We start from the raw sequence: 27950 nt of genomic DNA, 5'->3' as shown, positions 1-27950 counted from the left end.
TTCGTATAGGTATGTCAAATGCAGAATTCCAAAATCCCACGGCAAACAACAACCAGACACTGGCCAATGTACAAGCAAAGGTTCTTTATTATAAATTCAGCTTTAACAATGACAGTATCACTACATAAAAAAGGGGCTAGGATTCAGGGCTATAGGCTAACTATGAGCAAAGTTTACAGCAGCTGATTCACAGAGCGGTGGCCAATGTTGGTTCGTTCATTTGGTACTACCCGAGCAGGGTTCGTTCGGCTCTACCTCCTGAGCGGGGGTCATTAGTCAATGGCTAGTCTGGTAGTCAATGGCTGGTCTGGTACTCAATGGCTAGTCTGGTAGTCACTGGCTGGTCTGGTACTCAATGGCTGGTCTGGTAGTCACTGGCTGGTCTGGTAGTCACTGGCTGGTCTGGTACTCAATGGCTGGTCTGGTAGTCAATGGCTGGTCTGGTAGTCAATGGCTGGTCTGGTAGTCAATGGCTGGTCTGGTAGTCAATGGCTGGGCTGGTAGTCAATGGCTGGTCACCGGCTGTCCCGCTCTCTGCACCAGCCCGGCAACGTGGTAGCATTGGTTGTAGCCTCTCGCTGCTGCATCGGGCGTGTCCCCTGTGTCTGTAGTCGCGGGGCACACAAAACATAGAATTACAACATGTACTGGCCAACAACTGGAGTCACCCATATGCTTTAAATAAGCACTTTCGTTAGTAGTGCGTCACACATTTCGAAAATAGCACTTTCCTTAGTGCTATTGATAGAGTTGTGATTTGCCTTTATCCCAAAGCAGGCGAGCAGATGCAACAAGGTGGCCATTTGTTGGTCGAGAAGTCTCTGGTCCAAATTGCGTGCCAAAAGTAAGTTCCGGTTCCTTTTAACTCTAGTTCTGGGGGCGTGTTTAGAAATTTGTTTGGGGAGGGAGGAGGTGATAAGGAATTGGCAACAGCTGTCTCAAATCAATGTAGTCCATGTCAATTTTGGGATCACAGCACACAATGCAAGCAAACAAGTAGTTCATGCAATTCGATTTCACACGTGAGAATGTCAGAAGTTAAGTAAAAGGCAATCGTTGTAAACAACACAGCAAAACGTGATTAAAAGGCACTTCTAAACAGGCATGTAATAACATAATAAGACCTGCGGATCCAAAATATAAAAATAATGGCAGTCTCCAGCAAGCGTCAACTAACCATTTGGCTCAACTTACCCCACTCTCCCCTAGAAATCAGTATCTGATTTCTAGTTTAATTACATATGATTAGGCCTACAAAGTATTTGATTTCTCTATTGCACTAAATTGTTTAATTAAAATGCATCTAAATAATAAAAATCAGTTTTGCTATTTCAGAAAAGGAATATATTTGCCCATAAATACAATAGACACTTTTTTTTACCACTGAGTGACACTCTTTCCTTAAGTCAAAAGCAATCCCTATCAACTTCTTATATTGGGTATGTAAATAGGTCTGTCTCCACACTGTGTTTAGGTGTTGACTATTACTTATGATCGTCCAGACTACAGCTGTAGGAATGTAACCAGTAACCTTAACATCTTAATTATCCTAACCATTTCGTTTTTTATTGCTCGTGACTTCAGATTTCCTCATGTGGTCCATGTATGCCCCAGGGAACCACTTCAAGGTTATTCACTTCTTTCCAAATATGACTAAAAAAGAACCCTTTTTTTATTGTTTAATGCAGATGTTGTTCAATCTGAGAGGTTTTAGATGTCAACGATAAGGACTGCAGTCAGGCACAGATAGACATTACCGAAACCTACACTTGCAATGCTTAGGTCCAGTTTGTGTGTGTTTGTAAGCCAGAGCTTAGTCCCAACCTAACCTCCAACCTCTGCCCATCTCGGTAGCATTTCTCTGGGATTTCTCCTTTCTTTCCTTTGTCCTCCACCTCATCTCTCTCTAGCCCCTCAGCCCTCAGCCCATCCTCAGTTAAAGTAGTTGTTTTAGGTTTCTCTGTATTGTGCTAAGGCTCAACAGGAGTCCCTGTGCAGTGTGTGTGCCATTTCCCCCCCGTCTGGCCTAGCTACACTCTCCATTGTAGCTAATCAGGTCAGACAGAACAGATGCTGTTACTGTACTGAGATTTGAAGCAAATTCACAGGCAGTGCTGCTGATCCGGTCTGAACACCACACAGTAGAGCCTGTCTGTGTGACTCCTTTCTTTGGCTTTTTACTTTAGCGCTAGCATTACTGTTCCATCACTGGTGTGCTAGCCCTGACTTTTGGTAGAATTGTAGTTTTATTAATATACGTCTATTGTATTTCTATATTTGTGTCATACTTGTTCAGTTGGTGGTGTTTTAACATTGTGATGATGAGATGTTATGTTAGCCTCCATATTTGCTAACTGGTGATTGAGCTAAGAAAGAAGAGATGAGATTGAAAAATATTTTAGGGGACTTCAACAATGATATACAGTATGTAATCTATTGTGGCGACACTTCCAATTTTTCACCCCTCCTAGGGCAGTATTTCCCAACCCTAGTCGTTGGGTGCCCCCAACAGTTAAGTTGTAGCCCGGGACAAACACACATCATTCAACTCATTGAGGGCTTGATGATTAGTTGACAAGTTGAATCAGGTGTGCTTGTCCAGGGTTCTAATAAAAATGGGTACTGTTTTGGGGGTACTCAACGACCAGGATGGGAAACACTGCTCTAGGGTGTTCCGTTTCACTCTAGTAGTGGATCATTTTGATTGGATACATCCATGGTGGCTCTGCCCTATACACAGATATTTTGAGCCTGTCCATCGGTGACACAGCCCAGCTCACCTGGGGATTCTCATATCCTCTACTCAAGATCAAAGAACTGATGCTGGAGCGGGTGCCCAAAGGTCACGATATCGAAGGCATGATGGCCCATGCTCACGCCATTGGAGAGAAGGTCAGCGCCCACACGGCCGTAATGATAAATATATGGAATCAGCCAGTCAGTAACTGTGTACCATTATAGCTTACAATACACACAATTATTGTTTACATTTGTGTAGACCTATTCCATAAACGTCTCATGTATGCGCTCTGCTGTGCTCCTCAACATTTTGCTTTCACAATTACATTCGATCCGTCTTCGCTTTCCTGTGCTGTGCTCTTTTTGCTTTCTTCGCTTTCCTGTGCTGTGCGCTTTCCTCTGCTGTGCTCCTCAACATTTTGCTTTCACAATTACATTCGATCCGTCTTCGCTTTCCTGCGATGGGACACTTACATATGGGTACCTATGTGCTTTAGTATCTAACTTTAAAGTAAATATGTTCCTTCCTGCTACTCCTCAGGTGAGAAAGAAGAACCTGGAAAATGCTCGCTTCATGCTGGAGATTGATAATGCCAAGCTGGCCGCCGATGACTTCAGGGTCAAGTGAGTGCCAACTTATAGGGGCTTTTCTTTTACCTCCCAGTCTGAGAAATTCACATGGGAGTGCTAAACTGCATTGCACTTTGGATAAATGACCTCTCTGTCATGCTGAGAAAAAAAGAGCCTGTTCCCACAGCGCTCACAGACAGAAAGGAGGCCATCAGTTCACACTGGCCATGATAGGAGAGGAGACATCATCCATTTCAGAGGTATCTGCAGTTGGCAAGGTGAAGCACAAGTCAAAAGGCACCAGAGTACAGTCTGTGTCGAGGTCTGTAAGTATTAATAATGTACTGATTTTATACAGTCAAATGTTGGAATGCAGCAATGTTCACAGTATGTGGCGATTTATCTGTTTACCAAGGTGGGAGGCTGAGGCCCCACTGTGCCAGTCTGTAGAAAGGGACTGTCTTGCTCTGAGGAAGGCCAAGTCAGACCACGTCCAAATCATAGCTACCCTCAGAGGAAATCTGGACAGCCTGAAGGAGGACCTCTACTTCCTCAAGAAGAATCATGATGAGGTGAGAGCTCCGCTGCATGGGTCAAAGGTCAAGTCATAACAGGGCCACCTATTACTGATGAGTATTTACACATCAACCTAATCACCTCAAACATTGTCAAACAGTTTTTGGTTCAGTGGAGGGTCGCTGCAGGAAACAGAGTTGGATTCTGGATTGTCCCATTGCACATACTCTTAAATATGAATTACATCCTCAAAAAAACATAAGGATTCATATGGTATTTCCCTAAGGCATATTTTTTACCTTACAATTATGTTTATTATTATAGACAAATGGTGATTTTTGTAACAGAGGTATTTGTGTTAAAATGTAAAAATATTTCAATTTGGTACAGTTTCTCTCCCTCAGGCATGTTGAATGTCACTGAAATATGATTGTGAGTAAAATTACCCTGTACTCTCTGTAGTCTCTGTCTGTAGATACCATGGTCAAACTAGTGCACATACACACACAAACACATCAAGCAAGCTCCACTAGTCACAGAGAGTGTGTTAAGACAGCCATGCGTGGTGTCCAGAATGTGGCCAACTACGCATGTGCCTTAGTAGAAGGGATATCTCACATGCACATATACACACACACACACACACACACATACACACGATTACATCTGAACAGTTGGATACCTCTTTTAAGGCAGCTCACCACCTGGCAGCCTCCCCATAGAACCAGCAACAACACACTGACATGAACTACCGGCTGAACTATCTGGGCGTTAGTGTGTAGACATTGATTTGGACCGATCAGTATCAACCATTACAGTTTTAAAACTCCAGGCCCACTGAATGTGTCTCTCACCATCAGGGTTGGGTTTATTTTCACTTGTAATTCCAGTTGAATTCCTGAGGTGCCTGAATTGAAATGGAGTTGACCTCAACCATGCTCTCATGTGCCTGTAGGAAATGGGCTCCATGAAGGCCTGTATGACCAACGAGCAGGTGGACGTGGATGCAGCCCAGGGCCCAGATCTTGAGGCCATAATGGCTGAGCTGCGGATCCAGTATGAGGGCATTGCTCGTAAGAACAAGGGGGACTCAGAGATCTGGTACCTGAAGAAGGTCAGTGAGAAGTCTGGCATGGTAATGATAAGGATCTCCGCTGAGCTCAGTAGCATATCACTCTTAAGACTGAGTAGAAGTATTCTACAGTATATTGTCTGTATTTGTGTACATTGTACTGTATGTGGGTAGATGTACTCATGACTGCTTTGTGTATGCAACACTGCTGGTGCAATGGAATACTTCAGTGTCAGCCTGATTGTTTACTGCTTATACACTTATGATGAACGTGTGTTTTGCCGCTGGAGTCAGTGCAGTTGGAAGTAAAGGAGAGCGGAGAGGCGCTGCACTGTGCTCAGAGCGAGCTCAGCGAGAGATGCCGCTTCCTACAGGCTCTGGAGGGGGAACTGGATAGTCTGCGCGAGCAGGTACTGCAGCTCTCCTCCAGCTATCCAAACGCCCCCTTCTGTCCATACACGCCCACTTTCAGTCCAAACACATACCCTTTAGCTGTTCAGACACACATCCTTTCTGTCTAGACATACACTACCGGTCAAAAGTTTAGGAACACCTACTCATTCAAGGGTTTTTCTTTATTTGTACTATTTTCTACATTGTAGAACAATAGTGAAGACATCACAACAATGGAATAACACATATTAAACAAATCAAAACATATTTTATATTTGAGATTCTAAAAATAGCCACCCTTTGACAGCTTTGCACACTCTTGGAATTCTCTCAACCAGCTTCACCTGGAATGCTTTTCCAACAGTCTTGAAGGAGTTCCCACATGCTGAGCACTTGTTGGCTGCTTTTCCTTCACTCTGCTGTCCGACTCATCCCAAACCATCTCAATTTGGTTGAGGTCGGGGGATTGTCGAGGCCAGGTCATCTGATGCAGCACTCCATCACTTTCCTTCTTGGTAAAATAGCCCTTAAACAGCCTGGGGCTGTGTTGGGTCATGTTGTCCTGTTGAAAAACAAATGACAGTCCCACTAAGCCCAAACCAGATGGAATGGCGACGGGATGGGATGCTGTGGTAGCCATGCTGGTTAACTGTGCCTCGAATTCTAAATTAATCACAGACAGTGTCACCAGCGAAGCACCCCCACCCCATAACACCTCCTCCTCCATGCTTTACGGTGGGAAATACACATGCGGAGATCATCAGTTCACCCACATCGCGTCTCACAAAGACACAGCGGTTGGAACCAAAAATCTCAAATTTCGACTCCAGACCAAAGGACAAATTTCCACTGGTCTAATGTCCATTGCTTGTGTTTCTTGGCCCAAGCAAGTCTCTTCTTCTTATTGGTCCTTTTGTAGTGGTTTCTTTGCAGCAATTCGACCATGAAGGCCTGATTCACGCAGTCTCCTCTGAACAGTTGATGTTGAGATGTGTCTGTTACTTGAATTCATTTATTTGGGCTGCAATTTCTAAGGCTGGTAACTCTGATGAACTTATCCTCTGCAGCAGAGGTAACTCTGGGTCTTCCTTTCCTCTGGCGGTCCTCATCAGTTTCATCATAGCGCTTGATGGGTTTTCAGACTGCACTTCAAGAAACTTTCAAAGTTCTTAAAATTTTCCAGATTGACTGACCTTCATGTCTTAAAGTAATGATGGACTGTTGTTTATCTGTGCTTATTTGAGCTGTTCTTGCCATAATATGGACATGGTCTTTTACCAAATATGGCTATCTTCTGTATACCACCCTACCTTGTCACAACACAACTGAATGGCTTAAAGTGACAGTAGAAAATAGTACAAATAAAGGAAAAACCCTGGAATGAGTAGGTGTGTCCAAACTTTTGACTGGTACTGTATATACTAGGCAGTGTCAGAGGAAGGCCTCTTCCCTTCTGTTTTTACAATGCTGCTACTCGCTGTTTATTATCTATGCATAGTCACCCCTACCTACATGTACAAACTAACCCTGCACATTTACTTGGTACCAGTACCCCCTGCATATAGCCTCGTTATTTTATTGTTACTTTTATTTATTTTTTATTATTTTGTTTTATTTAGTAAATATTTTCTTAACTCAATTTTTTTTAACTGCATTTAAAAAAAAACATTTTTGATTATTTATTGAATATCCGAAAAATACAATATACTTGCAGTGAAGCCGCTCGTCAACTACATCATACCAGTCATCCAATTCAGAGCGTTCCAATTCAGAGCGTTCCAATTCAGAGCGTTCCCATTCAGAGCGTTCCCATTCAGAGCGACACACAGAAGCATCCAAGGTCAATGCCCTGCTCAAGGGCACGTTGACAAATCTACCAACGTGAACCCGAACCCTCCAAGATCCCCAATAGCTGTCACTCAACCATTCGAGACCCCCCCCCCCCACAGTCCCCACAAGAAGAAAAATAAAAAATACAATTAATTCCATTCCCCACCCCAAGAACCCCCCAATGCACCAGCAACGAAGAGAATGAACTAAAGAGAAAAAAGGAAAAGACAGAAGAAAACAGCAAACAACAATGCAAAAATAATAAAATAAAATAATACATTTAAAACAAAGGACATCAAGGACAACTAAAATCATAACAGCAATGCCAACTGTATATGTTTGTGTGCATGTCTGGCACTATGCACAGCATCAGCCTCAGGAAAACCGGCATTAGTTGAAAAACACTGCCCCTCAGTGTCATTCAAACTGACTTTTTATTGTTTAATTTTGACTTAAAAAAAAACTATTTTCAACTTATCTTTGACCATCATTCTATCTCCCACACAGCAACTCCACTCCCACTTGTCTCCAATTCCACATCCCAACCCTCAGCTTCCCTCAGCCCATCCCATCTATCTCTGCTGGCCACCCACTTCCTGTTTCAACCCATCCCAACCCTCAGCTTCCCTCAGCCCATCCCATCTATCTCTGCTGGCCACCCACTTCGGGTTTCTACGCAACACATATCTTTCAACATGCTGTGATGTTAAACGTACAATTTCAATCTATCTAATCGAATAGAATCCACAGATTGCGAGTTGAAGATAAATACTTTCACTAAGAGTATTAGTATATTAGTAATTGACTGGCCCGGTCTCTCCAGATCTCCTAACAGTACTATTTCTAGGGTCAATTTAAGATCAATGCTATGCATTTTCAGCCATTCCTGAATCTGAGACCAGAAACAGGCTACCTGAGGGCAATACCAAAATAAATGGTCTATTGATTCTGTATCCTCACAACAAAATCTGCAGAGCTTTGATGACTTTATGCCCCAAATATTCAACATTTTGTTGGTGGCAAGAATTCTATATAATAATTTTAGTTCAAAAGCACGAAGTCTTGAATCTTGCGTTGTTTTATATATCTGTCACGGTTGTCGTCGGTAGAAATGGACCAAAACGCAGCAGGCATGCGGTTGTTCATTTTGAACATTTATTCCATCCAAAATGAACACAAAAATAACAACAGAACTCACGAGAATAAACGAACAACCAACAGTCTGGCAAAGCATAGGCTCAACACAGAACAATCACCCACCAACACACCCTAATATATGGGACTCTCAATCAAAGGCAGATAGACAACACCTGCCTTCAACTGAGAGTCCCAACCCCAATTAACCAAACATAGAAACACACACACTAGACTAACCATAGAATACAAACACATAGACCATCAACCAAAAACCTGGAAATACTAAATCAAACACCCTTTACACAAACACACCACCCCGAACCACATAAAACAAATACCCTCTGCCACGTCCTGACCAAACTACAAAAACAATTAACCTTATACTGGCCAGGACGTGACAATATCAACTCATACACCCTGTACCATGGAATCAGTACATCAAAAATCTCTTCCCAACTATTTTCCAATCTGTATGGCACAGTTGTCAACATCCTGGTCCTCAAATGAAACTGGTATACTTTCCTATTTATGCTATTTTTATTCCTCTGCCAGTTTTGATCCTTTATATTGGACAGACAGACCAGTTCCCTACCTCCTCCCACTGCCACCTGCCTCCTCCATTTTTGGGGTAATGCTGTAATCAATTGGTTGTACTCTTGGATTGAGCAGACCTTCCCGTACAATTCTGATAACTCCATGAAGGACATAACTCTACCATTCCAATTTACAATATAATTTAAGAACAAAATACCCTTTTCAAACATCTTTCCCATAAATACAGGTATTTTATCAACCAGCACATATCAACCAGCTTTTAGTATATTAAAAAAATACTTGATATACCTCTACCGGTATGCCATCAAGCCCTGGGGTTTTTCCAGAATGAAATAATTTAATAGCCTCAAAGTTCTTCCTCTGTAATTTGGCCTTCGCACTGACCTTTCTGTACATTTGTTAATTTTCAATTTGTTATATTATTTGGAAAGAATTCCTTACCACAATCTTCATTCAGTGGGAGAGGGTGAGACGGATAAGAGAACATCTACCTAAAATAATTAGCTTCCTCTTTTAAAATATCATTCGGAGAATTATAGATGACTCCGTCTTCAGTAACAAGTTTCTGCAAATTCTTTTTGTTAGCGTTCCTGTATTGGAGATTCAGGAAGAATTTTGTGCATTTTTCTCCATATTCCATCCAGTTTGCTTTATTTTTGTAATAGATTACATTAGATCGTTCTTGAATAAGTTCCTCAAGTTCTTTTTGTTTTTCCTCTAACTTATTTTGTATCTCTGTATTATCATTTTTATTGCTATCTACCTGTACTATTAGTTCATGGATTTCCCTTGATAGTCTTGTCTCTTTAGCCAGAAACTGCTTTTTTATTATTGATGAATATTGAATTGAATGACCCCTGAAGGTACATGTAAAGGTATCCCAAACAATAAGGGATTTGCTGAACCTATATTATACTGGAAAAATTCTGTTATAAATTCTTTTGTCTTATTTTTTAACTAAGTTGTCCTCCAGTAAACTTGGATTAAATTTCCAATATCCCCGTCAATGTGGAAAATCTATAAGAGTTATGTGAATGCCAATTAGATGATGATCCGATCGCATTCTGTCTCCTATTAAGACTTTTTTAACCTTTGATGCAAGAGAGAAAGAGACAAGAAAGTATTCAAGACGACTAGCTTGATTAAGTCTCCTCCATGTATATCTCACTAGGTCAAGATTTTTTATTCTCCAAATATCCACTATTTCTAATGTATCCATAATATTTGTGATTTCCTTAAGTGATGGTGATAGTTTGTGGCGTGATTACCTTTACAGTCCATTGAGGTACTTAACACTGTGTTATAGTCTCCTACCATAATGATTAGATCCTTTGTTGCCTGTAAATTCATTAAGTTGGTATAAATGTTTTCGAAGAAGTATGGATCATCCTGATTTGGACCATATAGATTAACGAGCCAAATCTCTTTTTCGTCCACTTTCATATTCAAAAGGATCCACCTTCCTTGTGAATCATTCCTGACTATTTGCACATTCAGATCAACATTTTTGTTAATTAATATCATCACACCCTTTGAGTTCCTTTGTCCATTACAGAAAATTATTTCACCACCCCATTCCTTTTTCCACAGAACTTCATCTAAGGATGTAGAGTGAGTTTCCTGTAAACAGTATATGTTATATAACTTTTCTTTTAGCCACGTAAAGACTGATCTTCTTTTTTTATAATCTGCTAAACCATTACAATTATAACTGGCTATACTTATTTCACCCCTTACCATAACTAGATACTATTCTCAGTCTAAATTGACCATAATTAGTGCTTGTAAAGTTACTGCCATCAGAGGCATTATGACGGTCAAAACTAGAGCTTTCAAATGTCTGATATTTAGAATTCAAAAAATGGGTTCTAGCAGTATTTGTTTTATTCCCTTGCCTGTTTGCCTGTGAGCCAATGCCACAGATGTTAGAAAATTGAGACAAGATATTATGTGTGTAGTAAATCTGAATAGGGTGATGTGTATGATTTTGGATGTGATTTAGTGAGTGTGTACGATGACTGTATAAGAGTAAGACTATAATGTGTGAAGTCCAAATAAATAATAACTCTGCCAGTTTGCATGGTTGAGTGTCTGTGTGTAACATGTAGTGCGTATGTCCTTAATATTCGTGATGATAATTGTAATCCATATTGTATCACCATCATAGTTGCATCATAATTACCTTTAACATCATTGAAAAACACATCCCAGCATTTCCATAGCAACTGAGTTGAGTTTATTTCATTTTTTTACAGGGACAGTGCACATTAATCAACGTTTCAGTATAAGTGCCGGTTTTAGCCAGCCGGCTAATTTTCAACCGCAGTCCCTGGGCAGGTTATTAAAAACAATTACAATACAGACAATCATTGCGCAGTGAGCACACGCAGAGTAACATAGGACAAAAAGCAACAAGACAAAATCCATAAAAGCAACAAAGTGTTTCCACACCTCACAAGCTACAGACAACAGACAACATGGAAAGCGGCAATACACAGCTAGGGATTATGTTCACAAATCTGATTGACCTTTAGCCATGTCTTCATGTTTTTTGTGAAAGTGTGATATGTGGTGCAGTTATGTGTGTCTGTTGGCAGGGTATTCCAGACATGGGAAGCTCTCACAGAGAAAGCGGATTTACTAAAGGTGCTTTTCCTTAAGGGAAGTATACAGTCACCTCTCATGGCAGACCTTTGGGTTTTCTGTTTAACAAAAATACTGAGTGGAGGGGGAGCCAGGCCATTTAGGATCTTGAATACAAGACATGTGTCAGTGTACTGCACAAGATTTTCCCAACTCAGGAGCTCATGCTTTCTGAGGATGTAACAGTGAGGATGGTTATTGGGCTTTCTATCAAGCACTTTGAAAGCCTGTTTGTAGACAGACTGAATAGGTTTTAATGTTGTACAGCAAGCTTGGGCCCAACTAGTCAAGCAATATGCTAAGTGGGGGAGTATCATAGATTTGAAGTAGTCAAACAATTTCGTATAAATCGGAAATTAGCTAGATTGAATTTGGTTATTTGAATTACCTTTTTCACCTGCTTTTTAAAAGAGAAGTTGGAATCAAGTATGATGCCAAGGTACTTAAAATCAGTTACCACCTAGATCTTCTCCTCTGACACATAGACATCTGGCTCAGTAGCATCTGTTGCCCTCTTTGTGAAGAACATGCAGACAGTTTTTTTCACATTGACATGCAAACACAAGTCACTGAGCCACTTTAAAACCTGGACCATTACAGTAGTGAGTTCTTGTGCAGCTTGTTGTTTGCTCTCTGCATGCATATATATATATCACTGTATTATCTGCATATATTTGAACTTCAGACCCAGTACAGACAGAAGGCAGATCATTACTGTACAGGCTGAACAGGAGGGGCCCCAGTATTGACCCTTGGGGCACGCCCACATCATAGCTAAGTGTGGGCGACAGCTCATTGCTCACTCTGACACACTGAGTTCTGCCTTCAAGGTATGATTTCATCCATCTCAAGGCATCGGGGGAAAAGTTGAACTTGGACAATTATTGTGATGAGAATCTCATGGTTAACAGTATAAAAAGCCTTCCTTAGGTCCACAAACACAGCCCCAACAACGCCCCCTTTGTCCATCTTGGACTTCATATTTTCCAGAAGAAAGCAGTTGGCTGTTTCTGTGGAGTGTTTTGCTCTGAGGTCAAACTGCATGGAGTGTAATGTGAAGGGGCTGTTGTTGAGGTGGGCAATCAGTTGTTCTGCTACACACTTTTCAACAACCTTCGACACCACAGGTAGTATACTAATGGGCCTGTTGTTACTCACGTCAGCAGGGTCGCCCGATTTAAAGATGGCCGTTATGATTTCCGACTTCCATACCCTTGGAAACACCCCCAGACCAATAGATGTGTTGGTGACCTTAGTAATGGGGCCAATGAGTGACTCTTTGTAGTTGTTAAGAAAGGTAGAGTCCAGCCCAAACACATCTTAGGCTTTAGAGTTCTTTATTGAGCTAATCACCTTGTTCACCTTTGACTCAGAAACCTCCCTTATGATGAAGACAGGTTGAGTGTCATTTACTAGCACTGAGCCCAAGAAACCAGTGGAGGGGTTCTGTGTCAGTACCTTGACAGAGTCAATAAAGTAGGAATTGAAGGCTATTTCTATGTTAGATTGTTATTCACCATGATTTCTAGTGTTTTTGCGGTGTTACTATGGTCTTTCCCTGTTAACTTTTTTAGATTCTCCCAGATCAATTTAGAATTTCCCATTGCTTCACCAATTATGTTAATAAAAAAGTTTGCCTTGGCCTGTCTGATTTCTTTCATCACCTTATTTCTCAACATGGTAAACCTATGTCTGTCATGCTCTAATTTGGATTTTAGGGCTGTTTTTAGAGCATAATCTCGTTCTTTCATCAATTTCCAGATTTCTCCATTTAGGCAAGGAAGAGTGCTCTTTTGGCCAGGTTTGGATTTGATTTTCTTTAGGAAACCATTTATTGTAGTCTGGATTGTGGATAGAAAAACCTGACTATCAGCTTCCACATCTGTATAGGACAAGAGATCATTCCAGTTAATTCCCTTAATTGCATTTTAAAAATAATTTAATTCACTCTTAGGTATTCTTAGTTGATCAGGCTTTCTAACAGTAGAGAGGTTAAACCTGTTCTTAGAAAGCTTTCTGACTATAAGTGTCAGATTATGATCAGATAGCCCAGTTACCATATTGAACTGGGCTATCTGAACTGGGCTATTTGTCACTCTCTCTGGTTTATTACTGAACACCAAATCAATCTGTGTTTTAAAGCAACAAGTCACCCTGGTTGGCCCTTTAACTAGCTGTGTAAGGTCAAAGGTATTAGTGATCCGTTTAAGGGTTTTCCTACAAGTCTTGTCTTCATAATTAATGTTAAAATCTCCCATTAAGATGACCTCTTTCCAAAATCACATTCCCTAAGCATGTTATTAAACTGATCAAAAAACACACTTTTGGTGGGTAAATAAGGGTAAAATAAATTTGGGGAGACAGTGTAACGTTCAGGCAAATACATTCTAGTTCATTATCACATGACCACTCAATTTGTTTACATCGGATATGTTCTTTAATGTAAATCATCAGACCCCCTCCTCTTCCTTCAATCCTATCTCTCCTGAAAACATTGTAGCCAGGCACAAAGCAGCATATGGAGAGTTTTTATGGAGCCATGTCTCTGAAAGGCAGAGGAAGTCAAGGTTGGAGTCTGTGAGAAGATGTTGAATTTGATCACTTTTTGGAATGACACTACGAATGTTCAAGTGCCCCCCTAGTAGTCCCTTGGGCTTAGCTCGTGGGTCCCAGATGACTCGAGAGTGATTGACACATTGAAAAAAGTTACATTTTCTGTGTTTTCTGACGGCTGGGTTTAGGCTGTTTTGATTAGGCGCAGTTCGGTAGCGCAATTAACAATTCCTCCCGCTGTCACGGCTGTCGTAAGAAGAAGCGGACCAAAGTGCAGCATGTGTGTCGTTCCACATTTTATTTACACTGTGAAACTATGCGATACATAAACATAAACTAAAGAACAAAACAACAAACCGTGATGCAGAGTTGAAACATACACTACTCAAAAAACAATCTCCCACAAATCCAGGTGGAAAAAACCCTACTTAAGTATGATCTCCAATTAGAGACAACGAGGACCAGCTGCCTCTAATTGGAGATCATCCCAAACAAAACCCAACATAGAAATACAAAACTAGAACCTGACAACATAGAAAAACTAAACTAGAAAAAATCCTGTCACGCCCTTACCTACTCTACCATAGAAAATAACAGCTTTCTAAGGTCAGGACGTGACACCCGCTTGCACTGGATGTGGGGAACTATTTAAAACAGCTTGCGTACCAGAAGCAAAGTCAGGGATCGCATATAGCGGCTTGGGTATGTTTGAAGAGTCAAATTCCATCCTGGAGCCGGGTGAGTCAAGAGAAACCATGAGACCATAGCACTCACCCACTTCTGCAGCGGCGACGATCAGTGGACGAGGCCATCCACTGCTTTCCACTCCAGTGAGTATCGCTGGCTCGGTGATGTTAGGCCCAGGGTTGAGCTGCACATCCCCGTAGAGCAGGAGGGTAGAGAACAGGTAGTTTAACAGTTTCCGATAAATGTTGGACTTGTGTTTGTTACGCCTAAGCAGGTCAGTGGAATAGGGAGCGAGGTAGACTTGGCCATTATTCAGAACATTATGGTATGCTGTGTACTGTCCGCTCCCGTGGAACGGTGAACCAATGTGTTTGGTGTTGATATTCTCTGGCAGTAGATTGATTGTGTCATCCCAGCAAGGACGCACTGAGATTATCAGTAGAGCAGCTTCATAACTGACAATCATGGAAATGTACTGGAGATAAAATACATAATTGCGCTTTAAATCTTTGCATGAGTTATTTAGCTGGGGTCGGCGTACGCCTGATGTTTTAGATAAAATAACAGCATTCATATGAGAAGCGGCAACTGCCGCACCACCCTCCCTTCCGTCTGCCATTTTCTTTATCAGGACAAGTGACATTTCACATGATCATGAAAGAGATCTTGCATTACTCTAGAGACGGCTTCACTACAGTACAATTGTATTCCTGTAACGCCCTGGCCATAGAGAGGGGTTTTTGTTCTTTATTTTGGTTAGGCCAGGGTGTTACATTGGGTGGGCGTTCTATGTTCCTTTTTATATTTTTTTGTATTTCTTTGTTTTGGGCCGTGTGTGGCTCCCAATCAGGCACAGCTGAAGCTCGTTGTTGCTGATTGGGAGTCACACATAAGGAGCATGTTTTTCCTTTGGGTTTTGTGGGTAATTGTTTCTGTTCAGTGTGTTTCCTGTCAGTACTGTTTGGCTGTCGGTTTTCCTGTTTTTTGTATAGTGTTCTCTTTGTTTGAATTAAATGTCAAGATGAACACTAACTCCGCTGCACCTTGGTCTTCTTCCGACGACAGCCCTTACAATTCCGTACAATATGTTATTATTCTCCAATGCCCCTATTCTGATATCTTCCCCTTGCTTGTTGTAAACATATATAAACTTCTAGACAAATACATAAAAAATATAGACAAACAATAAACACATTAAATTATAAAACAGTTCTCGACAATAGAGAGAGGGGGAGAGAAGAGAAAAGAGAGAAAAGGAGAGTGAGAGAAGAGAGCGAGATCAGGTGTGTGTGTGTGTGTATGTATAAGTCCGCATGTGTAAGCAAGCATGTAATTGAGTATGTGTGTTCATATCCACTTCATAATGTTCAGATATTTTTACAGTTCCCATACTTCTTTTTTTCGTAACCTGAAGTCCCTGTAGAATTTAGTACAGCCATGGTGTTTTGGAGCTGTCTCGGAATAGCTGTCCATCTATAAAGAGTTTGTCCATAATGATAAAGGCACGCTTACCCTTCTCCCTTTGTTGTCTTTGTATCGGATACAGTCTCTTATGACGTTCGTTTATCTCCCTTGGAAATTGGTCATTGAGACCGAATTTGGTCCCTTTAACCTCTCTGAGGTATGTGGGATGCTAGCGTGGGACACACTATTCGCTCACCCACGGGACACACTATTCAACAGCCAGTGAAATAGCAGGGCGCCAAATTCAAAACAACAAAAATCTCATAATTCAAATTTCTCAAACATATAACTATTATATCCCATTTTAAAGAAACACTTCTCATTAACCTGTTGGGGCTAGGGGGCAGTATTTGCACGGCCGGATAAAAAACGTACCCGATTTAAACTGCTTACTACTCTTGCCCAGAAATGAGAATATGCATATAATTAGTCGATTTTGATACAAAACACTCTAAAGTTTCTAAAACTGTTTGAATGGTGTCTGTGAGTATAACAGAACTCATATGGCAGGCCAAAACCTGAGAAGATTCCATCCAGGAAGTGCCCTGTCTGACAATTTGTTCTCCTTCTAGGGCATCTCTATCTGCTGTAACGTGACATTTTCTAAGGCTTCCATTGGCTCTCAGAAGGCGTCAGAAAGTGGAATGACGTCTCTCCAGTCTCTGGGCGAAAAACAGCAGGAGTTTTTGTGAGTGGTCCGGCTGAGAACAGTGACACTGGAGATGCGCGTTCATGTGAATTCTCCATGTTTTTCTTTCTCTCTTTGAACGAATACAACGTCGCCCGGTTGGAATATTATCGCTATTTTACGAGAAAAATCGCATAGAAATTGATTTTAACAGCGTTTGACATGCTTCGAAGTACGGTAATGGAATATTTTGACATTTTTTGTCACGAAATGCGCTCGCACGTCACCCTTCGGATAGTTATCTGAACGCATGAACAAAACGGAGCTATTTCAATATAATTATGGATTATTTTGAACCAAAACATAATTTGTTGTTGAAGTAGAAGTCCTGGGAGTGCATTCTGACGAAGAACAGCAAAGGTAATCCAATTTTTCTTATAGTAAATCTGAGTTTGGTGAGGGCCAAACTTGGTGGGTGTCAAATTAGCTAGCCGTGATGGCCGGGCTATCTACTCAGAATATTCCAAATGTGCTTTCGCCGAAAAGCTATTTTAAAATCTGATTGCATAGAGGAGTTCTGTATCTATAATTCTTAAAATAATTGTTATGTATTTTGTGAACGTTAATCGTGAGTAATTAAGTAAATTCACCGGAAGTTTGCAGTGGGTATGCTAGTTCTGATCATCACATGCTAATGTAAAAAGCTGGTTTTTGCTATAAATATGAGCTTGATTGAACAAAACATGCATGTATTGTATAACATAATGTCCTAGGAGTGTCATCTGATGAAGATCATCAAAGGTTAGTGCTGCATTTAGCTGTGGTTTTGGTTTTTCTGACATATAGGCTTGCTTTGAAAATGTCTTGTGTGATTATTTTTGGCAGGGTACTCTCCTGACATAATCTAATGTTTTGCTTTCGCTGTAAAGCCTTTTTGAAATCGGACAGTGTGGTTAGATTAACGAGAGTCTTGTCTTTAAAATGGTGTAAAATAGTCATATGTTTGAGAAATTGAAGTTATAACATTTATGAGGTATTTGTATTCCGCGCCACGCGATTCCACTGGCTGTTGACGTCCCACCTTGCCCAGGGAGTTTAATCCAACCACATTGTCCGATTTCAAAAAGGCTTTACGGCGAAAGCATAACATTAGATTATGTTAGGACAGCGCCGAGACAAGAAAAACCACACAGCCATTTTCCAAGCAAGGAGAGGCGTCACAAAAACCAGAAATACAGCTAAAATGAATCACTGACCTTTGATGATCTTCATCAGATGGCACTCATAGGACTTCATGTTACACAATACATGTATGTTTTGCTCGATAAAGTTCATATTTATATCCAAAAACCCCATTTTACATTGGCGTGTAATGTTCAGAAATGTTTTGCCTCCCAAAACTTCCGGTGAAAGAGCACATCAATTTACAGTAATACTCATCATAAACGTTGATAAAATATTAAACTCTTATTCAAAGAATTATAGATACACTTCTCCTTAATGCAACCGCTGTGTCAGATTTCAAAAAAGCTTTACAGCGAAAGCACACTTTGAAATAATCTGAGTACGGCGCTCAGTCACAAAACCAAACCCGCCATTTTGTGGAGTCAACAAAACTCAGAAATAGCATTATAAATATTCACTTACCTTTGATGATCTTCATCGGAATGCACTCCCAGGAAACCCAGTTCCACAATAAATGTTCATTGGTTTCGATAAAGTCCATCCTTTATGTCCAAATACCCCCTTTTTGTTTGCGCGTTCAGTCGAGTAATTCAAATCCACTGTGCTCGCGCAGTTAGTTCAGACGAATAGTCAAAAAAGTTATATTACAGTTCGTAGAAACATGTCAAATGATGTATAGAATCAATCTTTAGGATGTTTTTATCATAAATCTTCCATAATATTCCAAACGGACGATTCCTTTGTCTTCAAAAAAGAAAAGGAACACAGCTAACTCTCACGGAAGCACGCGCCACTGAGCTCATGTCATTTTCTCAGTCATCTGATTCCAATGGATCTTATTCTCTTCCCATTCACAGTAGAAGCATGAAACAACGTTCTAAAGACTGTTGACATCTAGTGGAAGCCTTAGGAAGTGCAAAATGACCCCATTGACACTGTATACTGGATAGGGAATCACTTGAAAAACTACAAACCTCAGATTTCCACACTTCCTGGTTGGATTTTTTCTCAGGGTTTTGCCTGCCATATGAGTTCTGTTATACTCACAGACATCATTCAAACAGTTTTAGAAACTTCAGAGTGTTTTCTATCCAAATCTACTAATAATATGCATATTTTCGCTTCTGGGACTGAGTAGCAGGCAGTTTACTCTGGGCACCTTCTTCATCCGGACGTCAAAATACTGCCCCCTACCCCGATGAAGTTAAGCTCCCTTCCCCTGCTTTTGATCAGCTCCTTTTGTTGGTAGTGTTAAAATTTTGTAATGATCCGTCGGGGACCATTGGTCTTGTCGCTCCGAGCTCCAAGTTTGTGTACTCTGTCGAAAGCCATCTTGTTTACAGTCTCCATAGGAAGTTTCAAGGTGGATTGCATGAATTCTCTGATCGCGCCCTCTGGATTATTGGATGCGTCCTCAGGAATCCCAGAAAAAAAATGATTATCACGCATGCTACGACTTTGTATGTCTAGTAGCGACTCCTTCATCACCCTGTTTTCCCTGATTCCCATGATCCCTGATTCCCATGTTGTAATCGTGGATTTTTACCTTGGCTGTGAGTGTCTTGTTTTCTCTTTGGAGCATGAGAATTTCACTCTGGCTGAACTCCAAACTCCCCCCCCCCCCCCCAGCCCTGCTACCTCCTCACACAACTTTTCCAGTGTTGCATGGATTCCAGCCATCCAGCCATGTCTGTAGAGGAATCTGTTTTTCTTTTTTTGTTGTTGGTTTGAACTGCATTGTTGGTTAAGGGCTTGTAAGTAAGCATTTCACAGGAAGGTCTACACCTGTTTGATTTGATTTTGATATTAACGTGTTAGGTTGAACAGGCCTCTTCTGGCTGTGTGTGCATAATATTAACATGTTAGTTTGAACAGTGGTGAGCCAGGTGTTTACTACAGTTACCTGATTGCTGTGTCAGTGCATGAGCTAGGTGTTTAACAAGCCACAACAATTTGGCAGCCATGTCTGTGTACAACATTAGCATTCGAGTGATGAGTGGTGTAGTAGTAAGCAACGATCACATTGCTACCATTTCTGAGTATAACACTAGCATCATAGGTTAGTGACGACTTCAATTTCTAGCTAAACACAGAAGGCTAACTTGGCTGCCGTGGCCTGTCCTGTCTGTCCCCATGCAGGTGGATGTGTTGGAGGGGAACCTGGGAGAGAGCAGCCATAAATATGCTCTGGAGATGGACAGTCTGCAAGCCACTCTGTGTCAGCTGGAGGAGGAGCTGTCCCAGCTGTGTCTGGACATGCAGCGCAACAAGACCGGCGGTCGACATCATCGGCCTTCTAGCCATCGCCGATCCACTTTTCATTTTCCATTTGTTTTGTCTTTGTCTTACACACCTGGTTTCAATTCCCCAATTACTTGTTCATTATTTAACCCTCTGTTCCCCCCCCATGTTTGTTTGTGAGTAATTGTTTATTGTATTGCGGTCCGTATTTGTTGCCTTGTATTTATACGACGTGTTTATACGTATTGTTATATTATTGAGTAAAATTGCTTTCATTACTCATATCTGCTGCCCTGCGCCTGACTCATCTCACCAGCTACACACAGACGCATTACAATATTGGTGTAGGCTTATGTTTCTTGGTATTAGTAATTTGGGAATCAGCATCTTGGTGAATTGTAGCTGAGAGAAATCAACTCCACCATATATACATCTCAATGGAGTTGCGTTGCGATGGGTGTCGGGGTGGTGTACCCCGACTACATCAACTCACTGTCAGTCAATACTTGTAAAAATAACAATTGTTTCATTTTTAACTGTGTACCTATGTTTGTCCTGTGTAACTGTGAGCTTTTCTTTGGGTGCGGCAATCCGTCGTTTTTGTAAAAAACTTCATTTTTGAATTGCTTCGCATAATCCACTGTTATCCAATCAAGTATGAAGTTAGCGACTTCAAACATCCACTACCACTAGATACTTTTAGAAATATAAACAATTTATAATCTTACTGTGTACCTGTGCTTGTCTTGATTGTTATAGAGTTATCAGTGGGAGTTGGAATCCATCTTTTTTTAAATAAAAAATAATGGATTGAAGCATCCAAAGAAATGCTTGCAGTTACACAGGACAAACATACGGACCAGATAAGCATTAAATAATAGACATTTTTACAAGTATCGACTGATAGTGATTCGGTGTAGTCAGAAGTACACTCCGACAACATTCATCGTAACTCAACTCCATTGAGATGTATATACAGTGCGATCGTAAAGTATTCAGACCCTTTGACTTTTTCCACATTTTGTTACGTTACAGCCTTACTTTAAAATGTATAAAATAAAATAAATTCTCATCAATCTACACACAATACCCCATAATGACAATCTAAAAACAGTTTTTTTTATTTTTTTATTGTAAATGTATAAAAAATACAAAAACACCTTATTTACATAAGTATTCAGACCCTTTGCTATGAGACTCGAAATTGAGGACAGGTGCATCCTGTTTCCATTGATCATCCTTGAGATGTACCTACAACTTGATTGGAGTTCACCGGTGGTAAATTCAATTGATTGGCCATGACTTGGAAAGGGACACACCTGTCTATATAAGGTCCCACAGTAGACAGTGCATGTCAGAGCAAAAACCAAGCCATGAGGTCGAAGGAATTGTCTGTAGCACTCCGAGACAGGATTGTGTTGAGGCACAGATCTGGGGAAGGGCACCAAAAAATTTATGCTGCATTGAAGGTCCCCGAGAACACAGAGGCCACAGTGGTCCCCAGAACGGCCTTGGTCAGGGAGTGACCAAGAACCCGATGGTCACTCTGGCAGAGCTCCAGAGCTCCTATGTGGAGATGGTAGAACCTTCCAGAAGGACAACCATCTCTGCAGCACCCCACCAATCAGGCCTTTGTGGTAGAGTGGCCAGACTGAAGCCACTCCTCAGTGAAAGGCACGACACCCCGCTTGGAGTTTGACAAAAGGCGCCTAAAGACTCTCAGACCATGAGAAACAAGATTCTCTGGTCTGATGAAACCAAGATTGAACTCTTTGGCCTGAAAGCCAAGCGTCACTTCTGGAGGGAACCTGGCACCATCCCTACAGTGAAGCATGATGGTGGCAGCATCGTGCTGTGGGGATGTTTTTCAGCGGCAGGGACTGCGAGACTAGTCAGGATCAAGGGAAAGATTAACGGAGCAAAGTACAGAGAGATTTTTTATGAAAACGAGCTCAGGACCTCAGACTGGGGCGAATGTTCACCTTCCAACAGGACAACAATCCTAAGCACACAGTCAAGACAACACAGGAGTGGCTTCGTGACAAGTCTCTGAATTGTCCTTGAGTGACCCAGCCAGGGTCCGGACTTGAACCCAATCTAACATCTCTGGAGAGACCTGAAAATAGCTGTGCAGCGACGCTCCCCATCCAACCTGACAGAGCTTGAGTGGATCTGCAGAGAAGAATGGGAGAAACTCCCCAAATACAGGTGTGCCAAGCTTGTAGCCACATACCCAAGAAGACTTGAGGCTGTAATCGCTGCCAGTGGTGCTTCAATAAAGTACTGAGTAAAGGGTCTGGATACTTATGTAAATGTCATATTTCAGTTTTTATTTTTTATACATTTTCCCAAAAATCTAAAAACCTGTTTTTGCTTTGTCATTATGGGGTATTGTGTGTGGATTGATGAGGGGGGGGATTTAATACATTTTAGAGTAAGGCTGTAACGTAACAAAATGTGGAAAATGTCAAGGGGTCTGAATACTTTCTGAATGCACTGTATGGTGGTTGCGTTTTCAGCTAGATTAATTGGTGTATAATTCAGACAAGGATGAGACAAGAGCCTTGTAATAAACTATTTGTGTGACTAGTAGGGCTGTCCCCAACTAAAAACTGTCTTGTTCGACCTGTTTTTTTTCGATGTGAAAAGTGTATTTTCCCATATATAGACACAACCTATGAGTCTGAATAAAATCACCAATATATGCATTGAGCTTGTCTGATGCTGTAAGCTCACTGTTTGATGAAATAAGAAACAAATGGCTCGATGGAGCCAGATATCAAGATAAGCTATTCCGACCATCCTCCTCCTTTTACCATTCCTACCGATCTGCATGCCAGTTATGGTTTTCATATGCACATTTTCATGGAACAGTCTAATTTATAATGACGTCTTCATATCTCAAAATCATTGATGTGGTTAACCAAAATTATATCCAAATCTAAATGAAAATGATGCTAGCATAAATACTAACTTCTATTGCCATAGCCAACTATGTAAAAATAGCCTATAAAGTCAACAAATAAAAACATTGCAGCCTGCAGGCAGAAAATATCCTGTTAAAAATAAATATCCTATAAATCACATTGACTATGCATGGCGTGTCTGCAACAAACTTGAAACATTGTATCAACTATTAACTTGGGACTGGCCAGAAGCTCCTTGCAACATTGTATCAAATATTCTGGGCCCTCAGAGTTTCCTGCACCAGTGAGCTCCTGACAGACACACAGCTGTAGGCTATTTGCGCAAGGGATGAGTAGTAATCAGGTAGGCCTATTTTATGTTTCCACTGTCATTTTTTCCCCCTTTCAGCTGAGTGGTTATCGAAAGAGCTGTAAAGATTTTTCAAATAGCCTACATTGAGGAATTATTGTCATTCTCAATGGATGTAAAAACAGACTTAGTTTGCTTGCTGTTTTGAGGTGAAGAAAACATTACTTTGAGAAGCTCCACAGGTCATTAGTGGTGGTGCGTTAAGCCAATCAGAAATACTATCAGGTCCCCAAATGGGCACATTTATATGCCTACATTTACGCGCACGCCAGGTATCCTATAGGCCTATTTATATGCGAAATCAGGTGCGTGTCTTTACTCAAGATTGACAGGAGCGCTCCAAACAAAAGACAATGACTAAATTGACAACTTGTAAATGGAATGAAATAAACCAAAACTTGTTTCTCACAAGTGTAGCATATGTTGTGCGCTCTGCAAACAACGTGTCCACTCCGATAATGAGAACTGTAAAAGACTGGAATAATAATATATTAAACGCATTAACAGACATCACCGTAATCAAACAAACATTGTACTGTGGATTAGGAATTAAGGGTACATGTTCTACTAGTGATGATATATGTAATGGGGAATTGATATACACTAACAATCAAACCCAAACAATTCACACAATGAAGTTATGAAACAATGAATGTGCACAAATTGGCGGGAGAGAGTGCATTCTGGAGAGAAACTTGCATTGTGCTGCCACACTCCCGTTCTTCTTGGACTGTGCCATCCAGCAACCTCCGTAATGGAGGGTCTCTGAGACCATGATCAACGGCAGGGTAGTGGACGAATCCAGCGTGATGGAGCAGAGTCAGGAGAGCAAGAAATGAGCTCATCAGCTCCATTAGTTTATCTACATTATCTTCATCATCACACACACACAGAGCCTTGGACCTACACATTCTGGTTGGAAACACGTGAAAGATTGCTTTTTATTCACTAAACCACATTGACTAAGGACGGTCTGAGAATCGACCAAGGGAGATGCCCGAACACCTGTCTCTGGACACAGTAACTGTAGACTAGTGTGATTACTGTTGGAAAATGTGTGGGGTCAATGTATAATCAATATTGGGAATATAACATCTTGGGGTTTATTTGAGAAATAGTAAACAGATTTTCTGCATCTTTAATGGTGTTTTTGTGTGCTTTAATTGGTGGTGGGGTGAGAGTAAGTCTGGACTAGAAGTGTGTATGTTTTTATGTGAGCAGGAGGGCATGAAAGATCCCTTCAACGTCCCCCTTCTTCACATTTAGTTGACTTCATGGCGTGTAGTAGCTTTGTAACTGTACTGAACATTCTTAACCAAAATGTAACTATGGTATAGTTGCATACATGTTGTTATCCAAATCCCATGTAATCACATGGAATTGTAACTGTGCAACTTTGCATAAAGTGTGAACTCAGCTTGAATATAAAAAAGGTCAGCTTAACAAGTACATTCATTTACCCACCAAATTAGGGTATTAATGCTTTCACCTCTATCACAGTGGTGAAACAAGGCTACTTGGAAACCCTGTGGTAGAAGAAGCAGGAACTGAAAATAATATGGAGGCAGAAACCTCACCTGGACCTCGCGTTGTGCACAGGGGCATTGTCATGCAGAAGCAGGAAAGGCCCTTCCCCAAATTGTTGCCAAAAAGTTGGAAGCACAGAATCATCTAGAATGTCATTGTATGCTGTAGCTTTAATATTTTCCTTCACTGGAACTAAGGGGCTTAACCCGAACCATGAAAAACAGTCCCAGGCCATTATTCCTCCTCCACCAAACGTTGTATTCGGGAAGGTAGCGTTCTCCTGGCATCCGCCAAACCCAGTTTCGTCCGTCGGACTGCCAGATGGTGAAGCGTGATTCATCACTCCAGAGAACACGTTTGCACTGCTCCTGAGTGCCATGGCGGTGAGCTTTACACCTCTCCAGCGGCCGTTTAGCATTGCGCATGGGGATCTTAGGCTGTGTGCGGCTCCTCCGCCACGGAAACCCATTTCATGAAGCTCCCGACGAACAAATATTGTGCTGACGTTGCTTCCAGAGGCAGTTTGGAACACGGTAGCGAGTGTTGCAACCGAGGACAGACGATGCGCTTCAGCACTCAGCGGCCCGGTTCTGTGAGATTGTGTGGCCTATCACTTCGCGGCTGAGCCGTTGTTGGTCTTAGACGTTTCCACTTCACAATTACAGCACTTACAGTTGGCCGGAGCAGCTCTAGCAGGGCAGAAATGTGACGAACTGGCTTGTTGAAAAGATGGCATCCTATGACCGTGCCACGTTTAAAGTCACTGAGCTCTTCAGTAAGGCCATTCTTACTGCGCCATTCTGTGTGCTCGATTTTATACGCTTGTCAGCAACGAGTGTGACTGAAATAGCCGAATCCACTCATTTGAAGGTGTCCACGTACTTCTGTATATATAGTGTATCTACCTTAATAAGTACCCTATGTAACAGTATGCACATCTCTACCGATAATCCATCAGATTTACAGTATGTATGCTGATGTCATGATAGTAATTTAGAGTATAGTCTATTGACAATATTAAATATTCATTTTCATGTTCTCTATATTGTTGAATGACTCAATGGGCCGCTGACGTACATTTTCACAATACAAAGACTATGACATAGTGTCAGCGGTGAACCAGGAGGGCTTCGTGCAACAGAATAAAGAGAAACTATCGGGGTGAATAGCAGCACCATAAATACACCCATGTGAGTCATATCCATGTTGAATATAATTTTCGATTATTTGTTTTAACTGTCAATGTGAGCGCACATACCTACGTGTGTGCTTGTGTGCATGCTTGTGTGTGTGACCTCATAAATGAATGCCATGCGTAACGACAGCCCCTCCATGACATTGTTTCAACTTCCATTCAATTGTTCTCACACACACATAAACACTCGCGCAGTCTGTACAAGGTGTAAACAGATAAAGATAGAAAGACACGCATACAGTATATTATCAAACGGGTAATAGGCCACATGAAGAGTCGGTAAACTTTCTCATGTGGATTGTAAATGTATGTTACCGTTCCTACCGATCTGCATGCCAGTTATGGTTTTCATATGCACATTTTCGTGTTTAATTTCTAATTACGTCTTCTTATCTCAAAATCATTGATGTGGTTAATCAAAATTATATCCAAATCTAAATGAAAATAATACTAGCATAAATAGTAACTTTTATTGCCATTGCCAACTAAAAATAGCCTATGAAGCCAACAAATAAAAAACATTGCAGCTTGCCGGTGGAAAAGATAGAAAGACATACATACAGTATATTAGCAAACAGGTGCAGTTCAAATGATAAAATATATTTCTTCCTAAAATGGTATAAGAAGGCATAATTACATGAACCTGACTGGCACTAAAACTTTGTTAATTCTGTGCTTTCCTGTCCAACAAGCTTTCTCTACCATAACCTTGTCCTGAACACCTCCAAGACAAAGGTCATGTGGTTTGGTAAGAAGAATGCCCCTCCTCCCACAGGTGTTATTACTTCCTCTGAGGGTTTAGGGCTTAAGGTAGTCACATACAAGTACTTGGGAGTATGGCTAGACGGTGCACTGTCCTTCTCTCAGCACATATCAAAGCTGCAGGTTAAAGTTACATCTAGACTTGGTTTCCTCTATCGTAATTGCTCCTCTTTCACCCCAGCTGCCAAACTAACCCTGATTCAGATGACCATCCTACCCATGCTAGATTACAGAGACATAATTTATAGATTGGCAGGTAAGGGTGCTCTCGAGCGGCTAGATGTTCTTTACCATACAGCCATCAGATTTGCCACCAATGCTCCTTATAGGACACACCACTGCACTCTATACTCCTCTGTAAACTGGTCATCTCTGTATACCCATCGCAAGACCGACTGGTTGATGCTTATTTATAAAATCCTCTTAGGCCTCACTTGCCCTTATCTGAGATATCTACTGCAGCCCTCATCCTACACATATACACCCGTTCTGCCAGTCACATTCTGTTAAAGGTCCCCAAAGCTCCTCTTTTCAGTTCGCTGCAGCTATCAACTGGAACGAGCTGCAACAAACACTCAAACTGGACAGTTTTATCTCAATCTCTTCATTCAAAAACTCAATCATGGACACTCTTACTGACAGTTGTGGCTGCTTTGTGTGATGTATTGTTGTCTCTACCTTCTTGCCCTTTGTGCTGTTGTATGTGCCCAATAATGTTTGTACCATGTTTTGTGCTGCTACCATGTTGTGTTGCTACCATGTTGTTGTTATGTTGTGATGCTACCATGCTGTGCTGCTGCCTTGTTATGTTGTTGTCTTAGGTCTCTCTTTATGTAGTGTTGTGTTGTCTCTCTTATTGTGATGTGTGTTTTGTCCTATATTTATTTTGTATTTATTTTGTATTTTTAATCCCAGTCCCCGCAGGAGGCCTTTTGCCTTTTGGTAGGCCATCAGTGTAAATAAGAATTGTTTCTTAA

General features: G+C 41.2%; 2 long non-coding RNA genes across 2 annotated transcripts in view; one reads left to right on the top strand and one right to left on the bottom strand.

Annotated features, from left to right (window-relative positions):
- Nucleotides 1–27950, top strand: part of LOC145862392 (uncharacterized) — a 386091-nt gene that overhangs the window by 28349 nt on the left and 329792 nt on the right. The window lies entirely within an intron of this gene.
- LOC123729135 (uncharacterized) lies at nt 70–26017 on the bottom strand. The gene is made up of 2 exons (XR_014381776.1): nt 25067–26017; nt 70–605 (listed from the first exon to the last, which is right to left on the bottom strand). It is a non-coding gene; the product is annotated as an uncharacterized LOC123729135 (long non-coding RNA).

This window comes from Salmo salar, chromosome 20 (assembly GCF_965601325.2).
Source record: "Salmo salar chromosome 20, fSalSal1, whole genome shotgun sequence".
Taxonomy (NCBI): Eukaryota; Metazoa; Chordata; class Actinopteri; order Salmoniformes; family Salmonidae; genus Salmo; species Salmo salar.
The sequence above is the reverse complement of the archived record's forward strand: the minus strand, read 5'-3'. Positions and strand labels throughout refer to the sequence as shown.